Source organism: Hemiscyllium ocellatum, chromosome 30 (assembly GCF_020745735.1).
Source record: "Hemiscyllium ocellatum isolate sHemOce1 chromosome 30, sHemOce1.pat.X.cur, whole genome shotgun sequence".
Lineage (NCBI taxonomy): Eukaryota > Metazoa > Chordata > Chondrichthyes > Orectolobiformes > Hemiscylliidae > Hemiscyllium > Hemiscyllium ocellatum.
In genome coordinates this window covers 6,742,433-6,761,398 of record NC_083430.1, presented here as the reverse complement: position 1 = coordinate 6,761,398, position 18,966 = coordinate 6,742,433, and positions in this window count along the sequence as shown.

Here is an 18,966-nt window from a genome sequence, read left to right as displayed (position 1 = left end):
CACTCCTCCTCCTCTCTTACCTCCCTCTCTATCCTTCCTGTAGCATTTGTATCCTGGTACATTAAGCTGCCAGTCCTGCCCATCCCTGAGCCATGTTTCCGTAATTGCTATGATATCCCAGTCCCATGTTCCTAACCATGCCCTGAGTTCATCTGCCTTCCCTGTTAGGCCTCTTGCATAGAAATAAATGCAGTTTAATTTATTAGTCCTACCTTGTCCCTGCCTGCCCTGACTGTTTGACTCACTTCTGTTCTCAGATCGATCTCTTTCCTCACTATCTCCCTGGTTCCCAACCCCCACCTTACTAGTTTAAATCCTCCCAGGCAGTTCTAGCAAATTTCCCTGTCAGTATATTAGTCCCCTTCCAATTTAGATGCAATCCGTCCTTCTTGTACAGGTCATTTCTACCCCAAAAGAGATTCCAATGATCCAAAAATGCGATTCCTTCTCCCATACACCAGCTCCTCAGCCATGCATTCATCTGCTCTATTCTCCTATTCCTGCCCTCACTAGCTCGTAGCACTGGGAGTAATCCAGATATTACTACCCTTGAGGACCTCCTTTTTAAATTTCTGCCTAACTCTCTGTAATCTCCCTTCAGAGTTTCAACCTTTTCACTTCCAATATCATTAGTTCCAATGTGGACAATGACCTCCTGCTGGCCCCTCTCCCCCGTGAGAACATTCTGCACCCTCTCTGAGACATCCTTGATCCTGGCACCAGGGAAGCAACACACCATGCTGCTTTTTCTCTGCTGGCCACAGAAACGTCTGTCTGTACCTCTGACTACAGAATCCCCTAACACAATTGATCTCTTGGAAGCCGACATACCCCTCGTTTCATTAGAGCCAGTCTCAATACCAGAAACTTGGCTGTTCGTGCTACGTTCCTCTGAGAATTCATCACCCCATATATTTTACAAAACAGCATACCTGTTTGAAATGGGTATATCCACAAAAGACTCCTGCCCTAGGTGCCTACCTGTCTTACCCTTCCTGGAGTTAACCCATCTATGTGACTGTATCAGAGACTTTCCCCCCTTCCTATAACTGCCATCCATCACATACTGTTGCTATTGCAAATTCCTCATCGCTTCTGTCTGTCTCTCCAACTGATCCACTCGATCTGATAAGATTCGCATCCAACAGCATTTATGGCAGATATATATTTATGGCTGTAATCCTTAAACTCTCTTTAAACTCCCACATCTGACAAGAAGTACATATCACTGCAAAGGCCATTTTTGCTCCTTCACAATCTACAGACCCAGAAAATAACACCGTCTTATTCTTCTACAAACACTGCCCCAGGTTAAATTAATGTCCATGGCTTATATTTTAAGTTTAATCAAGAGACTTATCTCCAAAAACATTTAATCAAGAAAGAACCCACTATACTCACTACTGCAGCCTTTCTCTTGGACAGACTTAAAACAACAATTAACTTCTCTGATTCTGTGCTGTGAATTTCACCCAAACCGGTTCCTCCAAGATTAGTTGTGAATTTCACTGTTTGTTAATTTTCCCAGATGCACTCGATGTCCAGCGATATACGAATTCAAACAGCAAAGGCAGTAACTGTGCAGGTTCTCTCTCTCTCTCTCCTGCACTGTCCTCACCATGTGCTTCCTTTGTCTGCTCTTCTCCCTTTTAAAACTGCTGTTGTTTTGACTTTTTTTCCACAGTTCCAAAACAACGTAACAGCATATAAACCAGTAATTGCTGCTCCTGGAATTCGAGGAAATCACCTCCAACACCTAAAATACCTCAAAAAAAAAGCAGCAGTCATAGGCACAATCTGCACACACAGTCCAGGGGCCTCTCCATGGTCAGTCATCCATTTATAATGCTCTCAATCAGGAAATCTGTCCCAGTACAGTCTGGGAGTACACAGTAATCAGTCCTGTCAGACCAGGAGCTAAGTATATCTCATATTGTCAGTCAGGGAGTTGCAAACACCAGCAGTCAGGGTTAGGTTTGCTGTATCTAGGATCTGCTTCATAAGTTGGTCAGAGATCTGGGGGGATTACAGTTTTGGAGAAGCTTCCACTGAACTTTCAGTATGGTTTAGGTAGGCGAGTGGGGTGGGGGGGGGGTGGGGGGGTGGAATGTCAGTAGGGGCAGATGAAGGACTGCTGCCTGAAAGGGTGGGGGAGGGAAACAGAGAAGTGGAGATACAGTTACTGACCAGGGGCTGCTCAAGGTGAAAAGGGGCAAGTGGGACAACACTGGAGGAGGTTGTGGGTGGGGGAAGCAGTTATTGACAATTACCACCACCATGTCATCCCTACAGAGAACATAGAGGGCCCATGAGGGAGCCACTATAGTGTAATGGCAGAGTTACAGGGTCTGGGAGGATAGCTAGAAGCAAAGTTCAGTCTGGTGGGACTCCACCTAGAGTACTGGATAAAAAATGGATGTTGGGGCAATCAAAAATATCGACCCTTGGGGGGACAAATGGTGACCAGAGTCAGTGTTGCAACCCAGGCTGGAGGATTCAGAGACATAGCTGGGTTCCCCAAGGATTAGTGTGCAATCAGCTGCACACATGTGGCATCAAAAGGGCCATATCACAACACAACAGAATTCATCGATAAGATACATGTGCAGGCCACCTATGACCCCTGTTACTACTTGCTGCAGGTGTATGCTCACGACCCTGGCAGCTGCCATGACTCCTACATCCTGAAGGCCTCGCGTACAGCCGGTGTGACAAGGGCTCATGACACTATTGTGCAACCCCCTGCTGATGTTGTGCTCCGGTACAGTGCTGCCCATGCTTTGACCAGGACTGTGGTAGACCTGTGATAAGGCAGCTGAAGATGCAATTCTGCTGCTTGGACTGGTCCAGGAGGTCCCACCAATATAATCTGGACAGAGGGTGCCACATCATCCTGGCAACAAGGCATGTGCTGGATGCTAGAAGAACTAGGGGAGTAACAGCAGTCTTCCAAAGAAGAAGCCAGGCAACAGGAACAATTGAACAGGAAGCTATCTGTGTCCATGATAGTGTTCAGCTGCATTAGGAACTACAGGTCAGATAGGAATTGACTGACACCCCATTCCAGCCAATGGGAGATGGGTGCAGAATGGCGTGGAAAATAATCTTCGATCATAGCGCGGAAATCTGCTGTGCGCTGTCTCTATTCATTTTGTGGTCCCTTTTGCTTTCATAGAACATCGAACTTAGAACATTACAGCGCAGTACCGACCCTTCAGCCCTCAATGTTGTGCCGACCTGTGGAACCAATCTAACCTACACTATTCCATTTTCATCCATATACCTATCCAATAACTATTTAAACAGCCTTAAAGTTGGTGACTTTACTACTGTTGCAGGTCGTACTCTCTGATTAAAGAAACTATGTCTGATATCTGTCCTATTTCTATCACCCCTCAATTTAAAGCTATGTCCCCTTGTGTTAGCCATCACCATCTGAGGAAAAAGGCTCTCACTGTCCACCTCTGATTATCTTATATGTCTCAATTAAGTCACCTCTCAACCTTCTTCTCTCCAACAAAAACAGCCTCAAGTCCCTCAGCCTTTCCTCGTAAGACCTTCCCTCCATACCAGGCAACATCCTAGTAAATCTCCTCTGAACCCTTTCCAAAGTTTCCACATCCTTTCTATAATGTGTTGACCAGAACTGTGCACAAGACTCCAAGTGCGGCCACACCAGAGTTTTGTACAGCTGCAGCATGACCTTGGTAAATGAAAGCATAGGTTTGGAATTGTCTGACTGTTTTCCTGTATGTGACATTCCCTACTGGACAAGATCTGCAATGGGCATTGGGAGCAGACTGTTCAGGTACGGTGTAGTGACAGAGAGGCAAAGTGAATGGCTTTGTGATTAACGAGCAATAAGGGTGAGAGAATGGAGTTGTACGCACAAAGGATTGTCAGCTATGCCAACAATGTGTGGCCGTGTGGCTTTCTGATTCCTGTGCCATGAGATTGCTTAATTAGAGACAAAAAGACTGCAGGTGCTGGAATCCAAAGTAGACAGGCAGGAGGCTGGAGGAAAACAACAAGCCAGGCAGCATCAGGAGGTGGAGAAGTCGACATTTCGGGTATAACCCTTCTTCAGGACATTGTTGGCATCCGGGTATACAGCAGCCTTGCAAAGATGGTACAGGCACAAGGATGCTGGTCATTCAGTGAATGTTCACTGGGTGGCAAGTTGTTTTGGGAACAGTACATGGTAAGATGGGGGGAAATTGTATGTAAGAGACATCATGGGGCAAGGTTGGTAATGCGGCAAGTTTGACAAGATATGGTAAGAGAACCATGAGGCACTGCCCTCCAAAAAACCTAGTTCATTCATAAGAGCAGCATGCAGTTATTAATGAGTCATCCTTTAAGTAATCCACATTAAAATGGAATATGCAATTTTTAAATCCTCAAATTCACATGGCGTGATACAGTGAGGATATCATAAGGATGTCTCTTAAAATGATACAAACCTTGTCTCTTAAACTGCGACATATTGACTATGAGACAGAACATAACATCCACCTTTTCCCAAAGATCAAAGCTTTGCCCAAATAAATATTTATCGTTGGTCATTGGCAATATGATCATGAACGTGATAATCATATTAATCAATATCAAATGCATGGTAGCTCAGTGGTTAGCACTGCTGCTGCAAAGCACCAGAGTCCCAGGTTCGGTTCCAGCCTCGAGTGACTGACTGTGTGGAGTTTGCACATTCTCCCCGTGTCTGCGTGGGTTTCCTTCGGGTGCTCCGGTTTCCTCCCACAGTCCAAAGATGTGCAGGTCAGGTGGATTGGCCATGCTAAATTGCCCGTAGTGTTAGGTGCATTAGTCCGAGGGAAATGGGTCTGGGTGGGTTACTCTTCGGAGGGTCGGTGTGGACTGGTTGGGCCATAAGGCCTGTTTTCACACTGTAGGGAAACTAATCTGATCTAATTTCAATGCAAAACCTCAGAGGCTGGATCCTAATTTGATTGTCCCATCTGCATCTGTAGAGGTACACAATATACCTGTTTGATAAACACTGCCACAGTTAGGCAGTAAGTGTGGGGGTACGGAGAAAGGAAAGTACACCTGTCTGACAATCCCATTGTCAACTCATGGCTACTGTCACTTAACATCACTGTACAACCATCAGCAGAGGTTTCTTACCCACTGCCTTTGTGTTGCACAATGTTGCGCTGCACGTTGCTCTGAGTAGGTTTCTGTTCATTCGCAATGTAGCATCATGATCAGAAATTACTTTGTCTGATCCAGGCTGGTTGCATATTCTAAAAACCTTTGCTGGTTCCATGTATTTGTATTTGCCTCTGTATTTGTATTTCTCACTCACATTCTCTGTCCAACGCGTAGTTGTGGTCACTCCCTACCTGTTCATTCATTGTGTAGCTCTTCCCCTTACAATGTTGAAACAGGCCTTTCAGTCCATCAGGTCCACAGTGACTCTCAGAAGAGTATCCCACCCCAACATCCACCCCTACCCAGTCGATGTAACCTTGCATTTCCCATGATTAGTCCACCTAACTGCACATCAGTGGACCGTGGAAGGAAACCAGAGCACCAGCAGGAAACCCCTGCAGACATGTGGAGAATGTGCAAACACAGACAGTCGCCTGAGAGTTAAATTGAACCCAGGTCTCTGGTGTTGTGAAACAGTAGTGCTAACCACTGAGCCACTGAGCAGGCAATTCTCCTCTGTCTTTCAACAAAAATTCCCTGTCATAGAATGGTTAGACAATTGGTTGCTGGACAAGATCATTCTGAATTAGAGTCATTGACTCATTCAGTGCAGAAAGAGACCCTTCATCCAAGTCATGCATGCCGACCAAGTTTCCCAAACGTAATTAGTCCCATTTGACTGCATTTGGTCCATATCATTCTGAACATTTCCTATCCCAATTATTTAGGAAGGGCTTGAATATAAATGCAGGGATGTACTTCCAAGGCTCTATAAGGCTCGGGTCAGGCCACATTTGGAGTATTGTGTGCAGTTTTGGGTCCCATATCTCAGGAAGGATGTATTGGCCCTGGAGCATATTCAGTGGAGATTGACAAGAATGGTCCCAGGAAAAGCTTAACATATGAAAAACGTTTGAGGACTTTGGGTCTATGTTTGATAGCGTTTAGAATGATGAGGGAGGATCTAATTGAAACTTAGATTAGATTACTTACAGTGTGGAAACAGGCCCTTCGGCCCAACAAGTCCACACCGACCCGCCGAAGCGCAACCCACCCATACCCCTACCTTTATACCTTACCTAACACTACAGGCAATTTAGCATGGCCAATTCACCTGACCCGCACATCTTTGGACTGTGGGAGGAAACCGGAGCACCCGGAGGAAACCCACGCAGACACAGGGAGAACGTGCAAACTCCACACAGTCAGTCACCTGAGTCGGGAATTGAACCTGGGTCTCAGGCGCTGTGAGACAGCAGTGCTAACCACTGTGCCACCGTGCCGCCCACTAAACGTATTACTCTACATTTACCCCCGACTAATGCACCTAACCTACACATTCCTGAACGCTATGGGGCAAGTTAACACGGCCAATCCACCTGAACCTGCACATCTTTGGATTGTGGGAGGAAACCGGAGCACCCGGAGGAAACCCACGCAGACACGGGGAGAACGTGCAAACTCCACACAGTCAGTCACCTGAGTCGGGAATTGAACCCGGGTCTCAGGCGCTGTGAGACAGCAGTGCTAACCACTGTGCCACCGTGCCGCCCACTAAACGTATTACTCTACATTTACCCCCGACTAATGCACCTAACCTACACATTCCTGAATGCTATGGGGCAAGTTAACATGGCCAATCCACCTGAACCTGCACATCTTTGGATTGTGGGAGGAAATCCATGCAGACACAGGGAGAATGTGTCAACTCCACACAGACAGTCGCCCGAGGCTGGAATCGAACCCGGGTCCTTAGCGCTGGGAGGCAGCAGTGCTAACCACTGAGCCACCGTGCCGCTAAAGAATACTGAATGGCCTGGACAGAGTAGATGTTGGGAAGATGCTTCCATTGGTAGGAGAGACCAAGACCCAAGGGAACATTCTACGGATGATAATCCCAATTCTGTTGAAATTGCACCAAATTACGGCAATGTGATGTTAAAATCTTATTTTGTGGCATGACACACAATTATCTGACTTAATACAGCATACTGCATGTTCTGTTGGACTACTTTAACATGGATAATCAGGTGACGATAAAATGGGTCACTAATAACTTCTCACACATATCTTAATATGATTCACCAATAAACTGTGGTCTATTGGCAGATCCCATCTGTTCTGGGACACTGACTAAACAGGAAGTAGCATTAGTGATCAAAGAGCCCGGTGTTGCTAAATTGTCAATAAGAGGGAGTTTGGAGACCATCACAAGGATGTATTGTGTACTGTGTATTGTGAATAGGTCAGTGCTGCTTTCATTCAGGACTTGATGGAACATTGTCTGAATCTAGAGGCATGTTTGACATGCCTCATATACAATCACAAGCCATTGAAACTCCTGATTTATCCCTGGCCAGTAAAAAGATACAATTACTGGTCATCTTGTTCAAAGCCCAGGTGACTCCAGTTTGATATGGACATGATATCCTGATGTAATGCTTTTGGTATTAGGATTCAGTTTGCCCTTGAAATTGATTTGTCATGAAATAACAGGTTTATCTCTGTATGGCCAAAATCAACAAACCTTTCCAGGTTCTTCTTGAATATTGTCAGCCCATCCCTGGATAATGATCTTCTGCAATTCTTGAACATTTTCTTCTTCAGCAGTTGTTAACTGTAACCGTTCACACTAGCTCTGGCCAAAGTGTAACAGATTAACTTTGAGAATGTCTTCAACTTTGTTTCTATGGCATCAAGTAATCTGCTCGATCTATTGGCTGTTAGCCATCCTGGTATCTCACTTCAACTTTATATCCTTTCAGATCATTAATTAAATCATGTGTGGCCTGTTCCACCTGAGTGAGTTGAATGTGGGTTGAATCTCAGGGGTTGTGGCTATACTGAGATCTGTATAGGCTAGCTGTCATGCACTGCTGGACCATTTGTATCTACCAAGTGGAAGATTTCAGGAAGCTAAGGGTTATATATATTGGCATTGCAAAGAGACTCCACTACTTGCATAGAAATAGGTTTTGCATTATACGCTGTAAGACATTATCAAAGGCTGCACTATGGGCCACCACTTATTGGGTAATGTTTATTCAGGATGTTTGTGGCAATATGTTGGCGCTAGCTCCTGTGTTGCCATGTAATTGGCATGTATTCAGGGCATGTAATATCAATAATTGCAAACGCTTCTGAGCACCTCACACTGTCAGCATGATGAGTGAGGGTAACAATATGAAAAACAGGAAATTTGCCATTTGTATGGTTGACATTGAATTTCATGGATGTATTTGTATTTGAGCACCTTCTTGACCCCTTGGTTCCTGCAAGTGTTGCTGTTCCATCTTGTTAGTCATTTGTGTTTTGATCTGGCATCTGGCCTTTGGAACCAGAAATCCTGCACATGCCCAATGTTCCTGTCATGAAAAGTTGGACAGCTTTTGGATAGGTGCAACAAATCATTACAGATTTTCTTGGTTTGGTTCATTTTGCTGACAATAGCAATAGTGTTAGCTGTTACTAACACATGTGAACTGTTGTTGACCTGTGTCCTCCCTTGAGTCATATAGAGTCATGCAGCATGGAAACAGACTCTTTGGTCCAACCAGTCCATGCTGACCATAATCCCAAACTAAACTAGTCCCACCTGCCCACACTTGGCTCATATCTCTCAAAACCTTTCTTATTCATGTACATATCTAAACATGATTTGGAGATGCTGGTGTTGGACTGGGGTGTACAAAGTTAAAGATCACACAACACCAGGTTATAGTCCAACAGGTTTATTTGGAAGCACACTAGCTTTTGGAGTGACGCTCCTTCATCAGGTGATGAAGGAAGCTATTGTGCTGCCAATTAAACCTGTTGGACTATAACCTGGTGTTGTGTGATCTTTAACTTTATACCTAAACATCTCTTACTTGTTATAACTGTACTCATATCCACCACTTTCTCTGGAATTTCATTTCACACTCAAATCACTCTCTGTATAAAACAATTGCCCCTCATGTCTTTTGAAAATCTTTCTCCTTTCACTTTAAAAAAAAACAGTCTTGAAATTCCCCACCGTCAGGAAAAGACACCTGCCATTCACCTTATCTGTACCCATCATGATTTTATAAACTTCTTTAAGGTCACCCTTCAACCTCCTATTCTCCAGTGAAAACCATCCCAGCCTATCGAGTCTCTCCTTATGACTCAAACCTTCCTTTCCCAGCAACATCCTGGTAGCTCTCTTTGGGACCCTCTCCAGCTTCACAATATGCTTCCTATAACAGGGCAATCAGAAGTGAACACGAGGGGCTGCTAAATATATGACATGAGCTGAATCTGCCATTTCTTGAAGCTAATTTGAACCTTGCACTGGTCTTTGAGAACTGTTGACCTCTTCTCTGATCATCTGTGGAAAAACGAGATGTTTTAATTCTCCAGAGCCCCTCCTTGCTGATGAACTCTTTTCTTGGGGCCCTCTGTCACTGGATCTATATAAAAGTCTGCCACATTGTTTGAATAGTTAGAATTCAGTAAAGGTGTCACCACTGCCCAGTCGATAATGCTGATTCTGCAATCCATGCAAACATTGAAAACATTAGACTGTACATTTACGTTAGCATAAATGTGAAAGTAAGTAGAAATTAAAAATGCTTTTGCATGAGGAACACAGGCTTTGAGGCTGGTGTGAGAGAATGCAATTTTTGTTTCAGTTTAAAAATGTTCTGGAGTTTTCATAACTGCGGCTAACTTACACACTCATTTTGCCTTGAACATGCTTGTATGCCAACATGCTTTCTCGTGTTGCTGGTCTGCATATCTATCCAGGGGTCTGTACTCACAAAGGCTGTTGCTGACAAAAGGATGAGAAGTTATCCCTTTCAAGATATTAACAGGAAAAGACAGGGTAGATAAAGAGAAGCTATTTCCACTAACTGGAGATTCCAGAACTAGGGGGCAAAGTCTGAGAATTGGGGCCAGAGTGTTCAGGAGAGATGCTAGGAAGCACTTCTCCATATAGAGGGTGGGAGAGGTTTGAAACTCTCTTCCACAATGGCACTGGACGCTGGATCAGATGTTGGTTTTAAATCTGAGATAGGATTTTCTTTTCAGTAAAGGTGTTTAGGGATATGGGCCAAAGGTATATGGAGTTAAACCAAAGATAAACCACAATCTCATTGAATGGTGGAACAGGTATCAGGGCTGAATGGCCTACTCCTGTTGAACTCAGATTTCTCCAGTTTCCTCATTTCCCCTCCCCCCACCTTGTCTCAGTCAAATCTCTTGAACTCAGCACCACCTTCCTAACCTGCAACCTTCTTCCTGACCTCTCCACCCTCACCCCCACTTGGGCCTATCACCCTCACCTTGACCTCCTTCCACCTATCACATCTCTATCGCCCCTCCCCCAAGTCCCTCCTCCCTACCTTTTATCTTAGCCTGCTGGACACACTTTCCTCATTCCTGAAGAAGGGCTTATGCCTGAAACGTCGATTCTCCTGCTCCTTGGATGCTGACTGACCTGTTGCGCTTTTCCAGCAACACATTTTCAGCTCTGATCTCCAGCATCTGCAGTTCTCACTTTCTCCTCTTACTCCTGTTCCTACTTTCCTGTATTGAAATTGTCTGTTATCCAAAGCTGCTGTCTGCTTACTAACTTTCCAAAAAATGCTGACACCAAGATCTTGCAAGCTCCTTTACAAATGGCTACTGCTGCTAACCAAGTGAGTTTTACTCTGGTAGGACACTTACCTGATGTGGAAATTCTGATGTGATCACTTATAAGAAACGATGTGTGGAGATCCTTGTCTTGAAGAATCCAATAGACGCTGATTACAGCTAACTATTGTACGCAAACAATGCATGCTTCGGGTGAATAAGTGTATGGCCATCCATTTACAACGAAGCAGCAAGCTTCAAGTAACAGTTTATGCTTCAAGTGATCAGAGTTAAGCTGGAATCAGCGATATTTATATTCTCGGGTCACATGTTATGATACAGTGATGATGTCAACCTGAGATATATTCAACCTGAGACATATGGTAAATATTCAGCCTGGAGCCCAGTTACAAGCGGAGTTCCGCAGGGATCAGTTCTGGGTCCTCTGCTGTTTGTAATTTTTATTAATGACTTGGAAGAGGGAGTCGAAGGGTGGATCAGTAAATTTGCAGATGATACGAAGATTGGTGGAGTTGTGGACAGTGAGGAGGGCTGTTGTCGGCTGCAAAGGGACTTAGATATGATGCAGAGCTGGGCTGAGGAGTGGCAGATGGAGTTCAACCCTGTCAAGTGTAAGGTTGTCCATTTTGGAAGAACAAATAAGAATGCGGAATACAGGGTTAACGGTAGGGTTCTTAGTCAGGTGGAGGAACAGAGGGATCTTGGGGTCTATGTACATAGATCTTTGAAAGTTGCCACTCAGGTGGATAGAGCTTGTAAGAAGGCCTATGGTGTATTAGCGTTCATTAGCAGAGGGATTGAATTCAAGAGCCGTGAAGTGATGTTGCAGTTGTACAGGACTTTGGTTAGGCCACATTTGGAGTACTGTGTGCAGTTCTGGTCGCCTCACTTTAGGGAAGATGTGGAAGCTTTGGAGAGGGTGCAGAGAAGATTTACCAGGATGTTGCCTGGAATGGAGAATAGGCCGTCCAAGGATAGGTTGAGAGTTCTCGGCCTCTTCTCGTTGGAATGGCGAAGGATGAGAGGTGACTTGATAGAGGTTTATAAGATGATCAGAGGAATATATAGAGTAGACAGTCAGAAACTTTTTCCCCGGGTACAACAGAGTGTTACAAGGGGACATAAATTTAAGGTGAAGGGTGGAAGGTATAGGGGGGATGTCAGGGGTGGGTTCTTTACCCAGAGAGTGGTGGGGGCATGGAATGCGCTGCCCGTGGGAGTGGTAGAGTCAGAATCATTGGCGACCTTTAAGCAGCAATTGAATAGGTACATGGATAGGTGCTGAAGCTAGGATAGATGTTCGGCACAACATCGTGGGCCGAAGGGCCTGTTCTGTGCTGTATTGTTCTATGTTCTATGTTCTATAACACGACAGCACCAACTGTGATCAGCTAATGCAGGTTAAACAATAATTCCAGGTCTCTATGTTCTTAATGACTTACTGTCAATGAACTGAACCATCAGGGGGCATCTCCAATATATTAGACAGAGGATTAATAACCAATTGATAAAAGCAGATGAGAACTGCTGCCATCTCCACAATTACTAATCACCACTTTCAGATATAAATTTTTTTTTAAATGTTAGTTTTCTTTGGAGCTGACAGATTAAATGGACTGGACAAACAGGACAAGCAATGAAATGGCTATTCAGTGTTTAAAATCAATATTCAACAGCCCAGCTGCTTTGCAGTTCAACTGTGCCCTCTGCTAGACAGCAAATCAATGCGCTTCCTAAACAGATTATTGATTGTCATTTGCACAGCTCATGTTGTATTGTGGATTTGATTGGGAACTTCTTGCAATGAAGTATTGCAGGCAGCACAGTGGGAACAAAACACTCCCCACGGGAGACATCATGGACCTTTGCTAATGCCTGCCAATCAGGAATGAGTTAGCACTAGAAGCTGAAGGTAAAATCTTATTTACACAATTCCTCACCAGCTATGTCAGAGTAATCAGCTGGAAATGCCTTGGTGCCATGGCTTCACTGCTGTCATATTGAGGCCACGTTGTGGAAGGCTGCAACACTTTTAAAAGAGCATTTTTGGGGCATCCAAAAATAATATTGGTGACACATTTATACGCAGCAATGCGACTTCTTTGCTTCTTGTTGCTAACCCATTTAACAGCAATAAGGTAAAAATCAGGATGAAAGGATATCAGTTGAACACTACAGTCAACTCTTTGTAATTACAGACAGATTTTGACTTGAACGGCTAATACTTCCCAATACAATTAAAGACAGGGACAGTTAAGATTATTGTTTTAAATCTGTCAGATAGTTTGCGCATAATATTGTCATTACATTGCAGCATATGAGCTGAGAGCATAGTGATCTCAGACTCCATCTTAACTAAGGCAACTTGAAGCATGCTGTGCTGGTGAAAGCAATTAATTGTAACTAAGTAAGTTAATATTAACCCAGACACAGCAGAGCCCATGACTGTAATCTACGTGTACAGTGTGTTTGGGTATGATGTGTGTTTCATCAACACGAGTTTGCTATAATTCAATTGACAAATTGTGGGCAGTGTTTGAATAATGTGATCATTCAACTGATAAGGTATAGTGATTACCTGTCGTGACCTTCTACAGTACAATTTTCTACAGTGACCAAATATTATATGATTTTCTATAGTGAGCTTCTACAGTGTGATTTTCTATAGGAACACCCAGCAGTGTGATTTTCTATAGTGAGCTTATACAGTGCGAATTTCTATAGGGACACTCTGCAGTGCAATTTTCTATATGAACACTCTGCAGTGCAATTTTCTATGGGAACACTCTGCAGTGTGATTTTCTATAGCGACCTTCTACATTCTACAGCGCGATTTGATATAGGAACCTTCTACAGAGTGATTTTCTATAAGAAACTTCTACAGCGCGTTTTGATATAGGAACCTTCTACAGTGTGATTTTCTATAGGATCACTCTGCAGTGTGATTTTCTATAGCGACCTTCTACTGTGTGATTTTCTATAGGAACCTTCTACAGAGTGATTTTCTATAAGAAACTTCTACAGTGCAAATTTCTACAGTGACTTTCTACAGCCACGATTTTCTATAGGAACCTTCTACAGCACGATTTTCTATAGGAACCTTCTTCAGAGTGATTTTCTACAGTGTCCTTTTTTTATAGGAACCTTCTATAGAATGATTTTCTACCGTGACCTTCTATGAAGCAATTTTCTATAGGAACCTTCAACAGCATGATTTTCTACAGCAACCTTTTGCAGAACAATTTTCTATAGGAACCTTCTACAGCGCAATTTTCTATAGGAACCTTCTACAGCACGATTTTCTATAGGAACCTTCTTCAGAGCGATTTTCTACAGTGTCCTTTTTTTGATAGGAACCTTCTATAGAATGATTTTCTATCGTGACCTTCTATGAAGCAATTTTCTATAGGAACCTTCAACAGCATGATTTTCTACAGCTACCTTTTGCAGCACAATTTTCTATAGGAACCATTTACAGCGCGATTTCCTATAGGAGCCTTCTACAGAGCGATTTCCAAGAGGTAACCTTCTACAGCGTGATTTTCTACAGGAACCTTCTGTAGGGTGATTTTCTAAAGGAACCTTCCACAGTGCGATTTTCTATAGGAACCTTATACAGCACAATTTTCTATAGCGACCTTCTACAGTGCGATTTGTGATAGGAACCTTCTACAGCGCGATTTTGTATAGGAACCTTCTACACCATGATTTTCTATAGGAACACTCTGCAGCATGATTTTCCATAGGAACCTTCTGCACGATTTGCTATAGGAACTTTCTACAATGCGATTTTCTAAAGGAACCTTCTCCAGCTCAATTTGCTACAGGAACCTTCTACAGCGTGACTTTCTAAAGGAACTTTCTACACTGGGTTTTTCTCCAGGAACCTTCTACAGTCCAATTTTCTATAGGCACCTTTTACAGTGCGATTTTCTATAGGAACCTTCTGCAGCATGATTTTCTATAGGAACCTTCTGCACCATGATTTTGGCCAGTTACCTGAGATATGGTCTAGGCCAGACCACTCAAAGCATTCTTAAGGAGGCAGCCTGAAACCTAACTTTGCAATTTGTTTCAATAAGTGTACAGTGAAAATTACTCAGAGCAAGATAGCGAGGGTGATTACTAGATTTTAAAACATTTTATTAACAAAATTTTACAATGAAACACATAGAACAGAATAAAGAACCCCTACAGAACTCAACCTAGACTTAATTATGCTGTTCCGAATATACAAAACACTCCCCAAAAGCAAACTTCCTTTAAAAAACAGTATAAATGGAACACATGCTTACAGGCTGAAGTTGAAGGGCAGAAAAGAGAGAGTGTTTCCACACAACTTCCTGTTGAACATCCAACCAGTTCAACATTGAACAAAAAACAGCTCAGCTCAGGTCAGCTAGAGACCTGACCACTCTTTATACAGGTCACTTCTAAGACATGACCACTTTGACCTGAAGTCTCATCTATTTACATAAAAAACAAAAGGCCTCTCAAAATCCTTTTCAATTCTGTACCAAACCAGACTGATCAGAGCACAGCCCCGTTTATTTCTCCTTGAAAAATATCAAGGACACAGTCTCCTTGAGCCAAGGAACAGCTTTTAGTTAAAAAATGGGACTCGCTTTGTGACACCTTCTACAGCATGATTTTCTGCAGCAGGAGTTTACAGAGGAACTAGCTGTATAGCAGGAGCTACAATCAACATCTGTTCAATCTTTCAGTATCATGTTAACCCCGGTCTAGTTCTTACGTTACAGGAGCTAGCATAAGGGTTGGTTCTATACCCTTTTGGAATAAAGAGGCCACAATATGATGGCAGATCAAAAATTGCTCTGACCTTAACTTGCTGTTCCTGACAACTACTACCATTTCCAGGTCATTCACAAAGCGTGATGGGAGGTGGGCTTTACATTGCTAGTTAAAGGATGTTTGACTACTCACCATCAAAGCAGGCCAGAATACTGCATTGAGAACTCACCTCCTGACTCCCCAAAGCCTGTCCACCATCTACATGGCACAAGTCATGAGCGTGATAGAATACTCCCCACTTGCCTGGATGGGTGCAGCTCCAACAAGACTCAAGAAACTTGATACTATCCAGGACAAAGCAACCCACTTGGTTGGCACCACATCCACAACCATCCATTCCCTCCACCAGTGTTGCTCAGTTGCAGCAGTGTGTACCATCTACAAGATGCACTGCGGAAATTCACCAAAGATCGCTTAGCAGCAGCTTCCAAACCCACGACCATGTCTATCTAGGTGGACAAGGACAGCAGACACATTGGAACACCACATTTACACAAATCAGAAAGTTTGCATTAGTACAGAGCCAGTGCAAATTCCAAAGTTGTGCAGTTCATCTCCAAGCCATTCACTATTCTGACTTGGAAATGTGTCACCATTCCTTCTGTATTGCTTGACCAAAATCCTGGAATTAGACTAGATTAGATTAGATTTCTTAGTGTGGAAACAGGCCCTTCAGCCCAACAAGTCCACACCGACCCGCTGAAGCACAACCCACCCAGACCAATTCCCCCCTTCACCTAACACTATGGGCAATTTAGCTTGGCCAATTCACCTAACCTGCACATTTTTGGACTGTGGGAGGAAACCGGAGCACCCAGAGGAAACCCACGCAGACACGTGGAGAATGTGCAAACTCCACACAGTCAGTCACCTGAGGCAGGAATTGAACCCAGGTCTCTGGCGCTGTGAGGCAGCAGGGCTAACCACTGTGCCACCGTGCCACCGTTGAAGTTGTTGTGGGTCTACCCACAGCACATGAACTGCAGTGGTTCAAGAAAGCATCTCACCATCACCTTCTCAAAGGCAACTAGACAATAAAAATGCTGGGCCAGCTAACAATGTCCATGTCCCATGAATGAACTTAAAAGTAAATCTCTGCTTAGGTTATTGCAGAGGCTAAACTTCAAGTTGCCAGTAGATGTGTTCTCAAGTGATTGTGTTGGCTGTACAATGTTCTGAACTGTGATATTAATTCTGCAATATGTTGTCTTCATGTAGTTGGCACGTGTTCAATTCTGTTCTTTCTGAGAAACAGGAATTGTTCCTTTAGGAGGAACTCACACAGCACAATGACGAGTTGGTGGGGGCAGGAGGGAAAATGATGCAGGAAGATCAGTAACAGGAGGGGCAGGGTGAGGAGGAAGGAGGGGAGGGTGAAACAGAGTAGGAGGGAGCTAGGAGGAAGCCCCTCATTCTACACATATCACCATTGCCCTATTCCTGTATAATAACTGCATGGCTGAACAGAAGATTCAGGAGGGAACACTGGGACTGTCATGGAGGAAGTTTGCATCAGCGCAGGGCCAGTGCACATTTCAAAGTTGCACAACTGTTGTCATGGAGGAGGCCATTCAGCCCTTGCATGGGTGCCTGCTTTCCAGTCATTCCCTTTCCTTCTCTCTGTAACCCTCCAATTTGTTTGTTTTCAGTTCAGTTGCCTTTTCAAAACCCTGATTCGAAATGCCTTTACCACACCCTCAGGCAGTGCATTCCAAATATGAACTGACCCTGTGTGATAAAGCTAATTTAGACAACATTTCGGCTTCCTTTGGAAATAGTTGAAGTCTGGGGCCTCATGGTTCTTGATCCTGCCACCAGGGGGAGCAGTCTCTCCTTATCCACTGTGCCCAGCCTCACCATGACGTCGAACGCCTGGATCTGATCTCCTCTCCTCTTCTCCAAGGAAAACAATCTTAACTTCTCCAACCCAGCTTCCTCTCTGATGTTCCTCATCCCTGGAGTCACAAGACTATTGCAGCTGATGGAGGAGTTGACAGGCTGAGTCTGTGGGCTGCTAACCCAAAGAGTTCAGTCAGTGGAAGACGAAATGGCCATCGACTGCAGGGGATTAATCATATTCCAGTCCCATAACATTCTTACATTTCTCACATTTCTTCTGCTCCATACTTGTTTCCTACGTTTCTTCATTCTTATTAGCCCCTAGATGTCTCTCTATCTTGGGGACACAAATTATGTCTTCAGCTGTTAAAACAGAAATGAGAATACTTTTCAATGTTGAACCCAAATTTAATATGGAATTTGATTATGTTATAATCACAATTTCCCAGTAGATCCTTTAGCATGAGATTACTAATTGACTCTGTTGCATTATGCAGTATGAATTTAAAATAGCCTTATTTCTGTTTAGTTCCACAATGTTTGCTCCAGATGTTGTTACAAAAGTATTCTACACCCTCATTTTCCAGAAATAAGTATGGAATCGCTGCAGTGCAAAAAGTGGCTTTTCAGCACCATCCTTATGACCAGCATCCCACCTTATCCCCATATCCCCATATTTCCCAGGGCCAAGCCACCTGGCCTACACATCTTTGGACTGCGTGAGGAAACCTATTGGCTCACTCTTGTCGTATTTAATCTTGGCCCATAATTTCCTGAGCCAAGATCATTTCTCATTAATGTCCGCCTGTCATTTCTTTCTTATCAGATCCCTCCCTATCATTTCCCAATACACCTGTCTTTCTCGGAGATTGTTATCCTGGATTATTTTCACATTTCCTAAAGGTGGTCACATTGTAGTCATGGACGGGAGTTACCACGTACCATCGATGGGTGTAAAGACAGGGACTTTGTTAAGTCCAAAGAGTGAACTGTCTGCTACCTTGATACCACTTTTCCCCATCGCAATATTACCAGGCACCTTCTCCGCTCCTGCCAGTTCGCCAACTGAGGCCCTTTAAGGTCTCATAATAGTGGGACAGTCAAGGACATCAGTGCAAAAGATAAAGCTGAAGTATTCAAAATAATCCTCAGCAAGATGTATGGTGTGGTGTGGTATGGTGTGGTGCTGTGTGATGCGGTGTGGTATGGTGTAGTGTGTTATGGTGGGGTATAGTGCAGTGTAGTGTGGTCTAGCATGGTGTGGTGTAGTGTGGTGCAGTATGGTGTGGTGCAGTGTGGTGCGGTATGGTGTGGTGCAGTGTGGTGCGGTATGGTGTGGTGCGGTATGGTGCAGTGTGGTGTGGTGCAGCATGGTGTGGTGCGATATGGTGTGGTGCAGTCTGGTGTGGTGCAGTCTGGTGCGGTATGGTGTGGTACAGTGCAGTGTGGTGTGGTGCAGTGTGGTGGTGTGGTGTGGTACGGTGCGGTATGGTGTCATGTGGTGCAGTCTGGTGCGGTATGGTA